General features: G+C 36.9%; 1 pseudogene across 1 annotated transcript; it reads right to left on the minus strand.

Moving 5' to 3' along the window:
* Positions 1-7,532: 7,532 nt before the first annotated feature.
* LOC308431349 (E3 ubiquitin-protein ligase KCMF1-like) lies at positions 7,533-8,607 on the minus strand (annotated as a pseudogene). Its single transcript has one exon. The product of its transcript is annotated as an E3 ubiquitin-protein ligase KCMF1-like (transcript).
* Between the last annotated feature and the right edge of the window lie 9,515 nt (positions 8,608-18,122).

An 18,122-nucleotide genomic window follows, 5' to 3' on the forward strand; every position in this document is an offset into this window, starting at 1 on the left:
CTATGGAACACCGTAACATGGTGCATATTTTGGAATATGTCTATACAGAGATCTCCAGTTATTGAAATAGACCAATTGATAGGTCAGTCAGCTCTGAATTAAAGGGAATGTAGTAAGATGAGAGTAAGTTTGGGATGCAGAGCTTTGAGAATTATCTGAAATTAAAATAAGGGCACAGAAGTTTTATGAAAAGTCTCTGGGAAATAATGGCATTATGTGATTAGACCTGGAAAGCAAGGCATGTTTTGTTATGAGCTATGCATGTTTCTGTTTTTGTTTTGTTTTGTTTAGTCTCATTATTCTGCTTAGGAATTTGTTAGTGTTCAAGAGCTTGATATTGGTATGACCTACATCTGCTAAGGTTATCTTGGAGTTCATCCAATGGTCCCTCTCCTTTCATGGTTTTGTAAAGAATTAAATCAGTTGCAAAGCAATAACAACCAAGTAAGAATTCAATAATATATTTATGTGTAAACAAGAAAGGAATGTAAAGTAGTGGTTATATTTAAATTTTCCATTAATATTTGTCTCCCTGACATATGTGGGCCTCCCAATATGATAATAAAAATTTATCATGTCTAAAATTTTTTTTTCCCTAAACCATCTAGCCCTAGAAATTTTTTTGGTTGGGAGAATTTTAATGACTGCTTCTATTTGCTTATGGATTTTGGCTCTGTGTAAATGGTTTATATGATCCTCATGTAACTTTGGTACCTGGTGTCTGCCTAGAGTATCATTTATTTCATTTAGATTTTCCAGTTTTGCTGAGTATAGGCTTTTGTAGTAGGATCTGGTGACTTTAAAAAAAAATTCTCAGTTTCTATTGTGATGTCTCCCTTTTCATATCTGATTTTATTAACTTAGACAAGGTGCCCTCTAGTAAATTTGGCTAAGGGTTCATCTATCTTGTTGATTTTCTCATAGAATTAGCTCCTAGGTTTTTTTTTTTTTTTTTTTTTTTTTTTGGATTCTTTGTATAACTCTTTTAGTTTCTATTTGGTTGATTTCAGTCTTGACTTTGCTTATTTTCTGATGTCCACTCCTCTTGTATGCATTTCTTTACTTTTGTTCTGATGGTTTCAGCTGTGATATTAAGCTACTAGTACATAATCTCTCAAATTTCTTTATGAAGGCACTTATATCAATGGGATTTTATCTTAGAACTGCTTTGAGTTTTGTCCCATAAGTTTGGGTATGAAGTATCTGGTATTTTTTGTTGTTATTAAATTCTACAATGTCTGATTTCTTTATTTTTACCTGGCCAAATCATCATGGAGAAGAGTTATTCCACTTCCATGAGTATGTAAAATTTTATTGTTTTTGTTGTTACTGAGACCAGCCATAATCCATCATGATCTGAGAGAATGAATGGGATTCATGAAATCTTCTTGATTCTGTTGAGGCTTGTTTTGTGTCTGATTACATGGGCATTTTTGAAGAAGATACCTTGAGGTGCTGAAAAGAAGGTATGTTATTTTCTTTTAAAGTGAGATGTTCTGTAGATAGCTATAAACTTCATTTGGTTCACAATCTCCATTAGTTTCATGGTGTCTGTTTAGTTTATCTTTCTATGATTTGTTCGGTGGTAAGAGAGGGGTGTTGAAGCTACCTGTGTGAGGTTTAATGCATGCTTGGAGCGTTAGTAATGTTTAGTTTTTGTTTTATAAATTAAACAACTTTATTTAAAAAACAACGATAAATGTAAAAATTTTAATCATTTTCCATAAAAGTAAACGAATACATTTTTGTCAGTACTTGGTTTTTTAAAACGTTTGATAGTGTGCATTAAGATCGTACTAGTTACAATGAGCATAAAGTATATGTAAAACAAGGTATAACTTGGAATTAGTCAAAGTTTTCATGGTGTTTAAAGATTAAGTGTAATGGTTTTTCATTTTCTTTTTTTTTTTCTTGAACTTCACATAGTCTGTGAGGTGTTTCTGGGGTGTTCATATCTTTCTGGGGTTAGTATCCCACTATCAGTGACTGCATATTATGCCCGTTCTTTTGTGACTGGGTTATCTCACTCAGGATGATATTCTCTAGATGCATCCATTTGCCTAAGAATTTCATAAAGTCATTGTTTCTAATAGCTGAGTAGTACTTCATTTTGTAAATGTATCACAATTTCTGTATCCATTCATCTACTGAAGGACATCTGGGTTCTTTCCAGCTTCTGGCTATTATAAATAAGGCTGCTATGAACATGATGGAGCGTGGGTCCATATTGTGTGTTAGAGCATCTCTGGGGTAAATGCCCGGAAGTGGTATAACTGGGTCTTCAGGTAGGACTATGTCCAATTTTCTGAGGAACCACCAGACTGATTTCCAGAGTGGTTGTATTAGCTTACAGCCTCACCAACAGTGAAGGAATGTCCCTCTTTTTTCACATCTTCTCCAGCATCTTCTTTAATGTGAGTTTTTGATATTAATCATTCTGATTGGTGTGAGGTAAAATCTCAAGGTTGTTTTGATTCACATTTTCCTGATCACTGGTGACCTTGAGAATTTTTTAGGTGCTTCTCAGCCTTTGGTATTCGCAGTTGAGAATTTTTTTTTTTTTTTGTTACTTTGTACCCTATTTTAATTGGATTGTTTGATTCTCTGGGGTAGAAGTTCTTGAGTTCTTTTTATATATTGAATATTAGCCCTCTTTAAGATGTAGGATTGTAAAGTTCCTTTACCAATCTGTTGGCTGCCATTTTGTATTCTTGACAGTGCCCTTAGCCTTACAGAAACCTTGCAATTTCATTTGTTGATTCTTGTACTTAGTGCATAAGATTTGATTTTCTGTTCAGGAAAATTTTCACTGTGTTTATGTGTTCTAAGCTCTTCCCCACTTTCTTTTCTTTTCTATTAGTTTCATTTTTTTCAAAGGGCTTAAATATATTTTATATTGATAATCTGTGTCTTTCTACCCTAAAATAATACATTATTATAGGTTACATATAGGATGAGGTGAGGTATTTTTAAAATATCTGATAAAATAATTAATATACAATTTTCTACATGAGATGGGATTCTATGAACCACTAGTCCTTCTGAAGTGTTAACTTCATTTTCTAAATTAAACTGCCCTGAAAAGACTGCAGCTGTTCCCTGAAGCCACGTTGAAAATAGAGGATCTTACGACTTCCCAGAATCTCTGCAGAAAAGGAAAAATACATAACTGGCGTTTATTCTTTCTCACATCACGAGTTATACATCCACACAAGACCAGTATCTTCATGTTTTGCAGAAAAGCAAAAACTACTGTGTTAGAGAATGTGGAAAATTCCCTGAATAATGGTCAGGTTACTTCAATACCAAAGAAATTCAAGTGGCCAACAGTCTTGAAAAGACTTTATTGAAATGTGTGAGTTATATGCAGATGGGTCTGAATTTCTGAAACTTCTCAACAACCAATTTAAAAAAGATACCCGGCCTTCACCTCTGGTGTACCAGGAGCTGAGTGAGGGCCATTCCTTTAGAAGATTACCATCGATCTGACACCAGGAAGAGCAGAGACCCAGACACACAGGACTGGCAAGAACGGGGTAAGAACGGGTTCCGACTAGCCGGGGGCAGAAGATCTCAGTGGAGCACACGGAAAGTGCATGCCTGCCCAGATTGATCAAGGGACACAGGAACCTAGCATTGGGCCCTCTGTTCCCAGCCGGCATATTTTGGGGCGCACAACAATTGCTCAGACCATCTGCCACTAGAAACAGAAGAAATCCATGGAAACAGGCCAGGTACAAGGGAAAGGCAGGAGCCAATCACTGACAAGATCGCAAGAGGAAAGCAAAAGAACGTACCCCAGGGAAATTATGATAACCTGGCCAGAGCAATTTGACAACAAAAGTAAATCGAAAGGATACAAATAGGAAAGGAAGACATAAAAACATCACTATTTGCTTATGACAAGATAGTGTACATAAGTGACCCCATAAATTCTACCAGAGAACTCCTACAGCTGATAAACTAGATCAACAAAGTGGCTGGATATGAAATTGACTCAAATAAATCAGTAGCCTTTCTATATTCAAAGGACAAACATGTGGAGAAAGAAATTAGTGAAAAGATCCCCTTCACAACAGTCACAAAAACTATGAAATACATTGATGTGACTCTAACTGAGCAAGTGAAGGACCTGCATGACAAGAACTTCAAACCTCTAAAGAAGGAAATCGAGGATGATCTCAGAAAATGGAAAGATCTCCCATGCAAATGGATTGGAAGGATCAACATTTTAAAAATGGCCATCCTACCAAAAGCAATCTACAGATTCAATGCAATCCCCATCAAAATTCCAACTCAGTTCTTCATTGAGTTGGAAAGAGCAATGTGCAATTTCATCTGAAATAAAAAGACCTAGAATAGTGAAATCCATCCTCAACAACAAGAAAATATCTGCAGGAATCACTATCCCTGACCTCAAGCTATATTACAAGGCAATTGTCCTGCAAACTGCATGGTACTGGTACAGAAATAGGCACAGGGATCAATGGAATAGAATAGAATATCCAGAAATGAGCCCTCACATATATGGTCACCTGATTTTTGACAAAGGAGCTGTAAACATTCAATAGAAAAAGGACAGCCTATTCAACAAATTGTGTTGATCCAACTGGCACTCAGCATGCAGAAGAATGAAAATAGACCCTTTCTTATCTCCTTATACAAAGCTCAAGTGTAAGTGGATCTAAGATCTCCACATCAAAGCAGGTACAATGAACGTATTAGATGAGAAAGTACGGAAAACCTTAGAACTCATAGGCACAGGAAAAAATTTCCTGAACAGAACACTAATGGATTGAGCTCTAAGTTCAAAGTTTGACAAATGGGACTTAATGAAATTTTAAATTTCCTGTAAGTTTTAAGACACTGTCAAGAAAACAAAACAGCAGACAACAGAGTGGGAAAAGATCTTTACCAAACCCACATCAGATAGAATCCTAATAACCGAGGTATACAAAGGACTCAAAAAGCTAGACACCAGAGAATCAAACAACCCTATTTAAAATGGGGTACAGACTTAAACAAAAAGTTCTCAATTGAGGAATATCGAATGGCTGAGAAACATCTAAGGAAATCCTCGACATCCTTAGCCATCAGGGAAATTCAAATCAAAACAACCCTGAGATTTCACCTCATACCAGTCAGATTGGCCAAGATCCAAAACTCAGATGACAACTGATGCTGGTGAGGAAGTGAAGAAAGAAGAACACTTCTCCACTATTGGTGGGGTTGTAAACTGATACAACCACTCTGGAAATCAGTTTGGCGGTTCCTCAGAAAAATGTACATAGTACTACCTGAAGATCCAGCTATTCCACTTCTGGGCACTTGCCCCAGGGACGGTCCAATATTCAAAAAAGATACATGTACCAAAATGTTCATTGCAGCTCTATTTATAATAGCCAGAAGCTGGAAAGAACCCAGATGTCCTTCAGTAGATGAATGGATACAAAATTGTGGTACATTTACACAGTGGAGTACTACTCAGCTATCAGAAACAATGGCCTAACGAAATTCTCAAAAAAAAAAAAAAATGGATGCATCTAGAGAATATCATCCTGAGTGAGATAACCCAGTCACAAAAGAACATTCATAATATGCAGTCACTGATAGTGGGATGCTAACCCCAGAAAAATCTGAACACCCAAGAAACAGCTCACAGATAATGTAAAGTTCAAGAAAAAAATGAATATATTTTAATTAAAGTAGAACTGTATCACATCACCCTTTTCCTTTCTATAGCCTCTCCTAGTTTCTCTCCTATCACCTCATATTAGTAGCATCTTTTCTTATATTATTTTTACATATATACATATGTGTATGTATATGTACCCACAAATACTTAATTACAACCTTAAAATGTATTCGTATACTTTTATGCAAAAATACTGAAAATTTTTACATTTTCTTTGTCTTTTAAAATATTTTTTTTCAATAAAAAAGATGATTTCCATCAAAGACTAAAGAAAACAGCTACTGTATCTGGACGCTGGTCGAGTCTCAAGTTTCCGAGGAGAAGAGACAGTTTTTTACACATGGAGGGTGACTTTTCTTTCTGGTAGATTTAGATGAACATGGACTTTGTGGTTCTTGACAACACCTGGGGGTGTTCAAGTCTCTCTGCTTGTCTTGAATAAACCGAAAAAAGTGCAAGTTTGCTGGAGAGAGGCGAGCCATCGGAATGGCTCACAGGGAAGTGGATGGGAGGCAGACATGATTAGATTAAGTCTCATAGAAATTTATCAGAAGCTGCATATCCCTTTTAAAAGCCCTAAATTTACATTCCAAAAACTGCTCCATCCCCCAGAGCCAGTGCGCCTTCCTGGAGCCAGTGTGAAAAACCGCAAACACACAAAGTACCTGTCCTCTACAACCCTAACAACCCAAAGTGGCCCTACTTTTATTAAAAAAAAAAAAAAACGCATAGGATTAATAACATAGGCATATAGGTGGCATGATTCAATTAAAGACTTTACTTTTTATGCCAGGAAAAAAACCCCAATAAAGAAAAGGTGCTAAAATTAGCATTAAGAATTTGGTTGATAAGATCTGGGAAGGCAAATGCAAACCCTCAAGGCTCCCCTCATACCGATCTGTCTCAGCAACCCACAAATACATAAGCAGCACAAAGTCTGATTGAGAATGTGAGATTTTTAAAATCATGACAGCATAATTCAGGTTAACTTTGCTGAACAGTGAATAAATGAACTCCATCTACACCTGAATGAACATGGTTAACAGTTAAAAAATTTAAACAACCACAAAAAGTAAAAACTTCCAACAAACACAGACAGGATTTGTGTGAAGGGCACACAGTCACCCTGCAGAGGACCCTGTCTTTACTGGTGTGTCCCTTGTGACCAGTCAGGGACAGGTGGACTCTGGCTGACAGGGAGACAGGACAGTTACACAGTGGAATGCCAAACCTGTACCTAGGGACCCCGGGTTCCCCTGCAGAGCTGGCTTTGTGCGTGAGAGGCACTTGTCTAGGGGTGAGTCAGGTGGACACTATTCAGAAGCTACTCTGCCCAGTAACCACTGAATAACGTTGGGAAAACCTTGGGCTTTGTATTTTATTTTTAAATTTTATTGTTTTAAAAATTTACTCCTTGTATTTAATTTTTAAATAACAAGGCCACTGAAACTCATGCAAGCTGCAAAAAACCTCATGCAGTAGTTAGGTAAACCATCCAAGCAGTTTTTTATTCATTAATATTCATAATTACGCACAGCAGCTTCATTAGAGATTTCAGTTTTCCTCTTCTGTTTGAACGTGGAGTATTAGGAGAGCCCTTTGCATGTCAAGGTACAGGAAGCAGAGATGGCCCTGCACTACGTTTACCTGCTAGAAGTAAAAAATTAGTTAGGTGGAAATGATTATCATATATATTTCTCTCTTCCTTTTGAATGTACACATTGTAACAAGAGTGACAGACCTGAAATTACAGTCACCACATAAACCCAGGATAGCTGTTGTCTACTTTCATTGGCAAATACAGCACAGAGGACATTGTCTGCCAGTGGGGAGCTCATCAAAGAGGAGGTGGTGGAGGCTCATTTCCTAAATGATGTTTCTATAGCAACATCTAAAGGCATAATATCTACACAGCCCATTGCACCAAAACCTGCCGTCTTCCCCCGTTCGTCCTCATCTGAGGACGTGGACAGAAGGAGCTCCTGGACACACAGGCTGCGGTCTGCACGCTCGCTTTCCATGGACTGGCACTCTGCTTCAGACATTTTTGGGATCCTTCAACCTTGTTAGCAGGAACTGGGAGCTGTGGAGGGCCTGCGGGCTGTTCTCTGTGTTGGCTGTGGCCGTGGCCTGTGTGATCGTAGTGGTGACGCTGCTCATGTTAGTGCGCCGACCTTCCTTGCGAGCAGTCTCCAGTTGTCGCATGCTGCCGCTCAAGCCGCAGCTGCATCTGCAGTTGTGGCAACTGAGAAGCGGAAGGGCCTGAAGAGTTAAGCTGTCCTCCTGCAGAACGTCTCCCTCCTGATAACTGAGATAACAGCTCAGCTGCAGATCCATGGCTTCCCTACTGCTCGGAGAGTATGAACTCTGAGAAGAGAGTCCACCAGTGGAACTGCTAGTAAGGTGCATGTTTGATCTACGAGCACGAGGACCTCCTAACCCCCGACCAGGGTGAAACATTCTATATACAGGTCAAACACCACTCGATTCATCTAAATCTCTAGGGGCTCTGTGTTCAAGTGTCAGATGAGCTGCAAAGTCATCTGTGACATGATTAGGATCCCTCCAGGTAACGCTGCACATATGGGGCAAATCACTTCTGTTTCTGCATGTTCAGAAGTAACATGTTCTGGAAGAGATGTTTCCATGTAGCCCGTTTTTCCACAGCAGGGACAAGTAGAAGACTGTGGCTGCTCTACAGAGAAAGCTTCCCCACCACAGTACCAATCAACATCTACCCTTGTCGATATGCACTGCTTCGGGTGGTCAGTTGGATGCCTTGTTGTCGTTGCCCCGCTTTCAAAACAAGATGCACAAAGATCATAATCGTAGCAAATTAAACACTTGTATCTGCGACCTCGAAAATTTCCTTTTAAACACGCATCACAGCTGCCACCTTCATGCCGGGACATCCTAGTTCAGATGCTGGCGGCGCTGCCCGCGCCCAGCCAGCCGACTCCCAGGCGACTCTTCTATTAGTTTCAGTGTACCTGGTTTTATGTGGCGGTCTTTGATTCACTTGGACTGGAGTTTGTACAGGGAGGTAAGAAGGAATCTATTTGCATTCTTCTGCATGCTGAGTGCCAGTTGAACCAGCACCATTTGTTGAAAATGCTATTTTTTCTCACTGGTTTTAGCTCTGTTGTGAAAGATCAAGTGACCATAGGTGTGTGGGTTCATTTCTAGGTCTTCAGTTCTGTTCCATTGATCTATCTGCCTGTCTCTGAACCAATACCATGCAGTTTTTACCACAATTCTTTTGTACTCTATTTTGAGGTCAAAGATTATGATTCCCCCGGAAGTCCATTTATTGTTGAGAATAAATTTTGCTCTCCTAGTTTTTTTTTTTTTTTTTTTTTTTTTTTTTTGTCATTCCAGAGGAATTTGCAAATTACTTTTCTCAACTCTATGAAGAATTAAGTTGAAATTTTGATGGGGATTGCATTGAATCTCTTGATTGCTATAGGCAAGATTGCCATTTTTACAATGTTGGTATTTATTATGTGACAGGAGGAATTTCTTTTTTGTTCTAATCTATTTGGCATACTGTAGGCTTCCGTATGTTTATGGGCATCTAGTTTTTTAAGTTGGGGAAGTTTTCTTTGTGATTTTGTTGAAGGTGTTTACTGGCCTTTTGCATTGGGAATTACTGGTCATTCTCTTCTACACTCACTCTTCTTCAGTTTGGTCATTTCATTGTGTCCTGCATTTCCTGGATATTGTGGGTTAGGGGTGTTTTACAGTTTGTATATTTTTGATAATTTTGTCAATATCTTCTACTGTATCTTCCACAAAATTCTCTTCTATCTGCTGTATTCTCTTGATGATGCCTGCATCTATGACCCCTTATCTCTTTCTTAGGTTTTCCATCTCCAGGTTTGTCTTGCTTTGTGATTTCTTTTATGTTTCTATTTCTATTTTTAGATCCTGGTCAGTTTTGTTCAATTCTTTCACATGCTTGATTTTGTTTTCCTATATTTCTTTAATGGATATATTTCTTTTTTAAAGGCTTCTACCTGTTTATCTAGTTTGTCCTATAATTCTTTATAGTAGCTATTTTTGTCCTTAAATTTTTCCAACATCATCATTACATGTGATTTTAAATAAGAAATGTATTCTTCCAGTGTGTAACATTATCCAGAGCTTGCTGTGGTAGGAGAACTGGGTTCTCGTACTTGCTTCTAGCCATATGGTTATTTGTGGGGTTTATCAGCTTTGCTGTCTCTGACTGGAGCCTGTCCCTACTGTAAGCCTGGTTATATCAGACCTTCTTGGGTCAGGCTGTCACACGATGTGGGTGAAAATCTGGACCACCCAATCTATGACCTCAGCTATAGCGGGCTTCCTAAAAGTTAAGCTGACTCTGCGTATATGTGTGATGTGAGGATCTAGAGCACAAGATCTACTACTGGGTGTAGTTATGGACCTGAAGAAAGATGCATGTATAGCTGGGCAGCTGGTCTTCTGCCCTCTGTGCCCCTTGTGGAGTGGTTCCTGTTAGGCCAATTATTGCAGCAGGCAGAAACTCATCTGTGAGCCTGGTCGTGTCAGAACTCCTGGGGGTGAAGCTCTCAAGTTACTTCTACTTCGTGTGGAAAGTAAAGGAAGAAAATCAAAAATCCATATTATCATGAGGTAAATGGCATATTTAAAGCTAGCCTGAAGTACATGAAACTTTGAACTAAAAAAAATAAAGAAGTTCTGTGTGAGTATTAGAATTGTGTAAAATAGTTATAGTTTAGATTTTCCACTGCATCATTATGTGAGAGGGAAATGTAAGGAGAGGTGGTTAGTTGGGCATTATTGAGGCCAGGCTCTCTGTGAAGAACTCATGTCCCCACTGCAGATTTCATTACTTATGCTGTGATTGAGTTACTGAAATAGTGGCCCTCCTTCCCTGCTCCACTCTCATTTGTCCTGTCATACGCTCTCATGTTACATGGCACCAAGGTCATTTCCAGATCTCAGTGTGCATAACAGGCTTTTCAGCTAAAGGAACAATGTCTGAATCACATTCTCTTCTTTAAAAATTACCTTGTCTACTATATTATGTGATAGCAACTGAAAATGGGCTAAGAAAAACTATAAACTCAAATATCTTAATGGATCATTGCCCTAGTGAATGCCATAAAACTCCAGAAAGTCTTTTAAATAAAACAATATGAAATGTCTTGAGGTTTTACTACAGAAGAAATCTCAGAGTTTCAGAGTGATTCAACTCTTTGTTGGTCATATCTATTTCTCTTCTATAGCTCTATTTCATTGCAGAATTTAAATGTTTATTTTTCTCATACAAAAATAGAATATGATTTCAGGCCTTATATCAAAATTAAGATCAGTTACTGAGTGTTGCATATTATTGTAGTTTATAACATAACCAATGAAAACTGAGCAGATACAAAATAAATCACTGGCATCCCTCTCTGATATAACCCACAGAATGACCTTATCCTTTCTTCTGTATTTCTGCCAACACAGAAAAAATTAGTTCAAGGTACATAGGTGTTGCAAATATGTCATGAATTGTGATGGAAAAATGTGGAATGTCTATTTATGCCTCCATCTTCTTAATGTGAGAAACAATCATCAGCTCTTACATGTCTGGGCAGAGAACCCATTGACTCCAAAGGTTTACAGAAGTCTGCTTCTGGTCTTCTAGTAAGAAATTTTAGAATGTATAATATCAGATTCCTTCACACTCGTTGTTCCCGTCTGGTGAGATTTCACTAGAAGCAGTGATGGGAACCTTTGAGATGTCACTGAGGACAGTTCTGGCTCATGCATCCAGATGTCATTTGCCCTTGGCTATGTGATGATGATTTTAACAAACTCAACCAACCTTTCTACAAGATGAAACCTGATAGAATCCTTTCTGTAAATAAATCTCATCTCTGTATTTTTATCAGTGTAGTAGTTATTTCAAGTAAAGTAGAAAATCAAATATCTTTAAAGTTATTTCTATAAATCCATTACTAAAATCTATTTAATCAGTTGTCCCAAGGCTTGAATTACACTTAGAAAACATGACACTAAGATACATAATCATTTCAGTGTTACACATTATTAAATTGTACCTTCCTTTACTTTTCCAGGATAGCCATGGCAAGCAGAAAAAAACTGTCTTGAAGAAACAAAAACAAAAAACAAAAAAGGAAACTTAGTTATGATCAGAATTAGTAAGTTTTCATGAAGAGAGAAGGGCATAGAGAAAAGGGAAAGACATGGCCACATCCTTTTATGTATGTGTTTGCTTACCAGTACAGAAAAAAAAAAAGTTGTCTTAGCATAGTTCAGTATATAATATACAACATTTGATATTTTGAAAACTTATTTCCATTCTCTTTTTTGTGAAGAAGGACAAGTTGTCCATAAATTGGGTGAGAAAAATGTATAGACCAATGAATTGATAACATTAGTGTTAGTATCACAACTGTGTACTTAACATCACATGCTTAGTATCTTAGCCTTATTTTGCATTTGTTTATAAGTCTTATTCTATAAGCCTAATTAAAAAGCCAATGCATTCCTTTTTCCTTTCTTTTATTTTCTTAAATACACTGAATGGTGAAGATTTCCATGAATTTTTATCCATTTTAAAATTTTCACTTCTATACAGTTAAATTGTGTATCATAGTAATACCCAGATCTTGTCAACCACTGTTTAGTATCTTACCGTGTAAGGTCAATGACAGGCAAATTTTGTGATTTAAAGCATTTATTGTATTACATTGAATTTTACATCTTCAATTCTAATTTATGGCTGCCACATAATTCTCTCAAGATGGCTATAGACTAGCTAGATCCTTATTCTCTCTGTGAGAGCTGTCTCTTCACTTCTAACCTTTATATAGTACATGCAGCTGTCAAATACCTAGATATAATAGCAGGCTTGAGATTTTTCATAAGGAGCAAAGTAAGGCTGTCATGAGTACATGACTTCAAAAAAGAACAGTGATAGCAACCATTAAACTCTAAGGTACACTCCAAGTTTCACTTAATGACAAGGAAATGTCTTCAATTCATGCCCTGGGATCAATGAAAACAAGTTCATAAAAGTTATGAATAGATAACCATAGAAATGCTTAGTCATTAATCTAGAATAAAACATTTATCTTAATATTTCAAAAGTATAGAGAACTAAAAGTTGTGTGGAGGTCTTCATTCCTACTGTAACTATAAAATTACAGATAGAGACCAGCAAGGTATCAGTGGGTAAAAATACTTTCCCCCATGCATCATGATCCAGTTTGATCCCAAGATTTACATAATAGATATATATCTGCATGTTAACTCTTAGCAAGTTAATAAACTTAACAATAATCTAAAATATATTCACATTTACTCTTGTTCCTAATGGTGAACATGCTTCCACATAATGTTTATTTTATTTTATTGGTTTGAACAACTTTGTTGAAAACCATGAAGATTGCTTATATTCACCAGAGCCTGTTTTTTTTTTTTTACAAATATCTAACAAAACTCAATTCAATTCACATAGAGTCTAAGCACCAGAAATACAAACATTCACCTTCTATTGTATTTATCAGAGAAACTGATTTTAACATATTTTAGAAAATTCTAATCATTTAAATGAAGTGGAATAATGTGTTCTAATGGCCAAAGTTCTCAGTTATCAAACATGAAGTGATATAAAAGATGAGCTTTTCCAACTTCATTGTTTCATGTGTTTCATTGACAGAAACCCATCCAAACACCTTCTTTTGTGACTTTCTTGATTCCCTTCTATTTAGTTGAAAACCACAAGCTGCCATCCAACTCCCAAAAAATTATCTAACAGAGCTAAAGGGAAATAGGAGATTTTGTATCAGTTTTTTACTTACAAATAAGAAGTATGACTCTCCCAAAGGCAGTGTGCTTAATAAAGAAAGCAGACCAAACCTAAATTCCAAGTATAGTTTCTTCTTATCTAAGTACACTTCCTGAATGAATGACAAGAAGAGCTACCAATTCAGTGAAGAGTTATCTCAAATCTCCTATGAAGCCAATTTCAAATGTACACATTTGTTTACCTTTTTGATTATATGATAAAAGTATATATTAATTAATGCTCCAATATAGATAATTATAATGTGTAGCCTTTATTTATATTAACAGGTATTTCATATATTGTAATATTTACAGGAGATTTTGATGTCATTCAGGCACATTTTAATTGCTATTGACATGTCACATAAAGATGACATTATCTGTAATTTCCTACAATAAATTTCTTTGCTTCAAAAGAAAATCTTTGAGATTAATCATCCTTGTTAATGGATAGAAGATCTTCTGGAACTGATTCCATGAATAAATAATTATATTTAGAGCAATGAGCAATTAGTAAGAATGAAAAACACTCACCTATTCATTTTACTGAATCTTTTATATTTAGGTTACTGATAATTTGCTTGATCTTAACAAAATCACAGAAAGCATTATGGGTAATAATAATTCTGATAAGAAATTTACTATAAAATTAAATTAAACATTTTCAAGGTCACAGTGGAAGGAAGGTTTTTGAGGTATGACAATTTCAGTAAAGATTAAGTACCATGTGCAAAAGTATATCACAGTAAGACTTGGCCTTATCTTCAAGCTCAGAGAATCTTACCCTGAAAGAACATGGGTTTATCTGATATATTTCTTATTTCTATATTATTTATATTCCAAATTTTGTCTCTGTTACTTCCACACAGGTTTGCTCCCTTATCTTTTCTCTCCTTCACCTCTGAAAGAGTACCCGAAAAGTTCCTGTAGGATTAGTCACATTCTCTCTTATTGAGGACACAAGGAAGCTCGCTGCTACATATGTGCAGGGTGTGTGTGTGTGTGTGTGTGTGTGTGTGTGTGTGTGTCTGTGTGTGTGTGTGTGTCTGTGTGTGTGTGTGTGTGTGTGTGTGTCTTGGACAATCCTGTTCATACTTTTTGGTTAGTAGCTTAGCCTCTAGGAGCTCTGAGGTGTCCAGGTTAGTTGGCACTGTTGGTCTTCCTGTGGAACTATCAATGGCTTCAGGGCCTTCATTCCTTTCCCTAACTCTACCATAGAGGTCCCCTACCTCTATACAATGTTTGGCTGTGGGTATATGCATCTTCCTAAGTCAGCTTCTGGGTAGAACCTATCAGAGGACAGCTATGCTAGGCTTCTGTCTACAAGCACAACATAGCATCTCTAGTAGTGTCAGAGATTGTTGTCTTCCCATGGGCTGGGTCTCAAGTTGTGTTGATCACTCATCAACCATTCCTTCATTCTCTCTTCCATCTTATTCCTACATTTTTTAGAAACACTAATTTTATATTAAAAATTTTGTAGATAGATTGATTTTTTCATCTCTTCACTGGGAATCCTGTCTGGCTCTTGGTGGTATCCTCTTCAGATTCCATATCCCCACTGTTGGTTATTTCAGTTAAAGTCATACACATTGAGTACTGGGAGCTTCCCAGATCATTTAGACAATTTTAGAGACCCCCAAACTCTGTCAATCACAGCAAGTACATTCATTCTCCTGGCCACCTGGGCCTCTCTTCTGACACTCTCTGTGTGGGGTATTTGGAAAAAGAAACAGGTGGAAGAAGTTTTGGGATGGTGAACTATGTGCCACATGCTCCTGTGACTCCTTGAGGAGTTTTGATTCTCTATAAACAGTGTATGATTTCTCATAGCTCCTGACATGTGTAAGGCAACATAAAGTGCCTAAAACCAGCCCAAAGACTGCTTCCCCTGTCTTTATGGAAATCTTTACAGGAAATTGGACTGTCACCTACAGGCTCATGAATAGGCAGATGAGTTAAATCTAAACAACACAGATTGTAGCCCAATTTTCCCTTGAATACTTAAACATACCTTAATTGGCTAAAAATCTATGTTTAAGTTTATATTCTAAACAATAGTGTTACATGTACACTCTGATGCTGTTCTCCAGAATCTGCATCCCAGGCACTGTCTTGGACTCCATTTCTACTTATACTCCACTTCCCATTCTCTGTTCCCACATGTCTATACCTGATCCTGCCCACCTCTTCCTCTACCTATCATCCTTTCTCCCACCTAGTCTCTACTTCCATCTGTTTCACATGACTATGTTTTTTCAAACTTCTAAGTGAGATCCAAGAATTCTCACTTGGGCCTTCCTACTTGTTTATGTTCTTTGTGGGATGTATCATCAGTGTTCTGTACTTTTTGGGTAATATCCACTTATTAGTGAGGATATACCAGTCAGGTCTTTTTAGATCTGTTTTGCCTCCCTCAGGATTATATTTTATAATTCCATCCTTTTGCCTGCAAAATTCACTATGTCCTTTTTTTAATAGTTGAATAGTATTTTGTTGTTTTACCTGATATTTTTACAATGAATGTAATACGAATCAGTGAAAGGGAGACAAAAGAATCCCTAGACTTTTAGAAATTTAGAAAGGTAGACTAGTGAAGAAATGATACCATGCTGGAGGTGTAGAAACAGTGCAAGTTTTCCTGAGCAAGGAAAATGTTGTATGAAGACACAAGCCTGCATGGACACCAGAGCCTGTGGCTACATCAAAAAATATGAAGAGATTTATTCTTATTTATTCTAAACAAAGGAGAGCTCTGGTGACTGTTGGAGCTGTTAAATGAATGAACAACTTAGCAGTGTGAGTACCTATTTCAGTTGAAAAATAGATAGCAAATTGGAGCAGAGACAGCATAAATATGGAAAATATGAATGTAAACCTGGTAAATTCAACAGCAAATAGCCCTGTCTAAAACATGGTGAGTGAGAAAGATTTCCATTGATCTTCACACATGTGTCCTGGAATAGAAGTAGCTCTACTTAAACAAAAGATTGTTGGGTGTTTTCAAAGGGAGCAATTCAACTCATTTGAAAGAAACAGAAAAGAAGCTCATGAATTGAATACAAGCATATTTAGTGTTATTGAAAGAGAACAACAAACACATCATGGTATTTTAAGTAATGTTAAAAATATGAAAAATACTTTATTCAGAATGAGAATAACTTATGTCAACTTTTAATTCAGAAAGCTACCAATTACCAATAAATAAGGCAACAATTTAATAGAGGGCTTTTTTTTCTTCTAGTTGTCTCAGCAGGGGACTTTTCTATGGGTGGTGACTATTCATAAAGAAGAAAATTCATTACAGGATGACTCAGATCAGTCATCACAGAAGGAGAGGCAACTCTTATGTTGTTATATTCAACTTGTCACTTTTCAATATGGAACAATGACTCTTTCCTCTGGTTATAAATATACTTTCATTTGCCATTACTAGAAAAGATAACTGTATGAACTTCTCAAAGGAAAAGTTATTCTTAGATTATGTATGGTTTGAAGGAGCTAGACTTGACATTCCTGCACTTCTTGGTTAATAAAAAGAAGAGAGAAAGAGAAATGTACTTAAATTACATTTGGACAGTCTCAGAATAACTGTCTCTTTGCTTTCCATTCCCATCTTATTAGATAAAAGGTTTGAGAAGGTCAAATGGAGGCGTTGTGGACTGGAAACTCACTAAAAATCCTTAAGGGAGAACCGTTAATGTTCTTGTAAAGGTCGGATGCATTGTTATATTTTTTACTTAGTTTAGATTTTTTGGGTAGAATGAAAATGAGATAAAATAGTACAAGGCCAAGGTATAAATAATATCTAGAAGTTCAAGAGGAAAAAAGTGAAAGACAGGTCTGAGGGTGAATGTTAAAAAAATGAAAAAAAAATGTTTAGGAAAGAGCAGTTAGAAAAATAGGGCCCAGACAGAGAAACAAATAAAATTAGTAACTATTACATGCCGACTCTTCAGACATCAATTAACCCAACCATTAAAAAATGTAAGTAAAATAGAAATGTTCAATTTTTCATTGTATTTAAAAATTCATTAGCATAAAATTTCATTAAGTAGGGGTGAAGTTCATTTGGTATAGCACCTTCAAAGCCCTTGCTTCTGTTCTCTGTGGTGTTATACCCAGGTATCGTGCTATGTATCTTTAGTCACAGCACAAGAGATAGGAAGGCAGGCAGTTCAGAAAATCAAGATATTTTTAGCTAAATCCAATGAGTGAGAATCCAGCATAAAATACATGAGGCCCTGCCTTGACAAAAAAAATCACTAAACAATAAAGCCTGAATTCTAGTTATATTGCTATGTTGTCATGGTGCCTATGGGTACATCCACAGCTATCCTTGAACCTGGGGACTCCCTGGTTTATTTTGTTATGCTTTAATGATTTGCTGGCCAGTTTGCTCTCTTCTTTTGTAAATTTTTATTAGATATTCTGTATTTACATTTGAAATGTTATCCCTTTCCCCTGCCCTTCCCCCATTCTGCCTCCCCCCACATTTGCCTTCACAAAGATGCACTTGCTTCTAAACACCCTCTCCACCCATTGCCTTTGCATTCCCCTCCATTGGAAAGACATGACCTCCCTGGACCAAAGACCTCTT

The sequence above is a fragment of the Micromys minutus genome (assembly GCF_963924665.1).
Source record: "Micromys minutus genome assembly, chromosome: 16".
Taxonomy (NCBI): Eukaryota; Metazoa; Chordata; class Mammalia; order Rodentia; family Muridae; genus Micromys; species Micromys minutus.